Below are 2,117 nucleotides of genomic sequence, written 5' to 3'. Positions count from 1 at the left end.
AGGAGATATGGGCAAAAAAAGTTTTTCATATAAAAATTTAAATTTTTTTAGGTTTTGGGTGGATTTTTCAATTTTTTGGGGGTAGTCACGAATTAAAGTCCTTTTCGCTCTAGGACGCATATTTAAGGAGATATGGGCAAAAGAAGTTTTTCATATAAAAATTTAAATTTTTTTAGGTTTTGGGTGGATTTTTCAATTTTTTGGGGGTAGTCACGAATTAAAGTCCTTTTCGCTCTAGGACGCTTAGTTTAGGAGATATTGGCAAAAGAAGTTTTTCATATAAAAATTTCAATTTTTTTAGGTTTTGGGTGGATTTTTCAATTTTGTGGGTGTAGTCACGGATTAAAGTCCTTTTCGCTCTAGGACGCATATTTAAGGAGATATGGGCAAAAGAAGTTTTTCATATAAAAATTTAATTTTTTTTAAGTTTAAGGTGGATTTTTAAATTTTTTTGGGGGAGGTCACGAATTAAAGTCCTTTTCGCTCTAGGACGCATATTTAAGGAGATATGGGCAAAAGAAGTTTTTCATATAAAAATTTCAATTGTTTAGGTTTTGGGTGGATTTTTCAATTTTTTGGGGGTGGTCACGAATTAAAGTCCTTTTCGCTCTAGGACGCATATTTAAGGAGATATGGGCAAAAGAAGTTTTTCATATAAAAATTTCAATAATTTTAGGTTTTGGGTGGATTTTTCAATTTTTTGGGGGTGGTCACGAATTAAAGTCCTTTTCGCTCTAGGACCCATATTTAAGGAGATATGGGCAAAAGAAGCTTTTCATATAAAAATTTCAATAATTTTAGGTTTTGGGTGGATTTTTCAATTTTTTGGGGCTAGTCACGAATTAAAGTCCTTTTCGCTCTAGGACGCTTAGTTTAGGAGATATGGGCAAAAGAAGTTTTTCATATAAAAATTTCAATTTTTTTAGGTTTTGGGTGGATTTTTCAATTTTTTGGGGGTGGTCACGAATTAAAGTCCTTTTCGCTCTAGGACGCATATTTAAGGAGATATGGGCAAAAGAAGTTTTTCATATAAAAATTTAAATTTTTTTAGGTTTTGGGTGGATTTTTCAATTTTTTGGGGGTGGTCACGAATTAAAGTCCTTTTCGCTCTAGGACGCTTAGTTTAGGAGATATGGGCAAAAGAAGTTTTTCATATAAAAATTTAAATTTTTTTAGGTTTTGGGTGGATTTTTCAATTTTTTGGGGGTAGTCACGAATTAAAGTCCTTTTCGCTCTAGGACGCATATTTAAGGAGATATGGGCAAAAGAAGTTTTTCATATAAAAATTTCAATTTTTTTAGGTTTTGGGTGGATTTTTCAACTTTTTGTGGGTGGTCACGAATTAAAGTCCTTTTCGCTCTAGGACGCTTAGTTTAGGAGATATTGGCAAAAGAAGTTTTTCATATAAAAATTTCAATTTTTTTAGGTTTTGGGTGGATTTTTCAATTTTGTGGGTGTAGTCACGGATTAAAGTCCTTTTCGCTCTAGGACGCATATTTAAGGAGATATGGGCAAAAGAAGTTTTTCATATAAAAATTTAAATTTTTTTAGGTTTTGGGTGGATTTTTAAATTTTTTTGGGGGTGGTCACGAATTAAAGTCCTTTTCGCTCTAGGACGCTTAGTTTAGGAGATATGGGCAAAAGAAGTTTTTCATATAAAAATTTAATTTTTTTTAGGTTTTGGGTGGATTTTTCAATTTTTTGGGGGTAGTCACGAATTAAAGTCCTTTTCGCTCTAGGACGCATATTTAAGGAGATATGGGCAAAAGAAGTTTTTCAGATAAAAATTTCAATAATTTTAGGTTTTGGGTGGATTTTTCAATTTTTTGGAGGTGGTCACGAATTAAAGTCCTTTTCGCTCTAGGACGCATATTTAAGGAGATATGGGCAAAAGAAGTTTTTCATATAAAAATTTAAATTTTTTTAGGTTTTGGGTGGATTTTTAAATTTTTTTGGGGGTGGTCACGAATTAAAGTCCTTTTCGCTCTAGGACGCATATTTAAGGAGATATGGGCAAAAGAAGTTTTTCATATAAAAATTTCAATTGTTTAGGTTTTGGGTGGATTTTTCAATTTTTTGGGGGTGGTCACGAATTAAAGTCCTTTTCGCTCTAGGAC

This window comes from Haematobia irritans, unplaced genomic scaffold (genome assembly GCF_050003625.1).
Source record: "Haematobia irritans isolate KBUSLIRL unplaced genomic scaffold, ASM5000362v1 scaffold_12, whole genome shotgun sequence".
Lineage (NCBI taxonomy): Eukaryota > Metazoa > Arthropoda > Insecta > Diptera > Muscidae > Haematobia > Haematobia irritans.
This window is presented reverse-complemented; position numbering follows the sequence as displayed.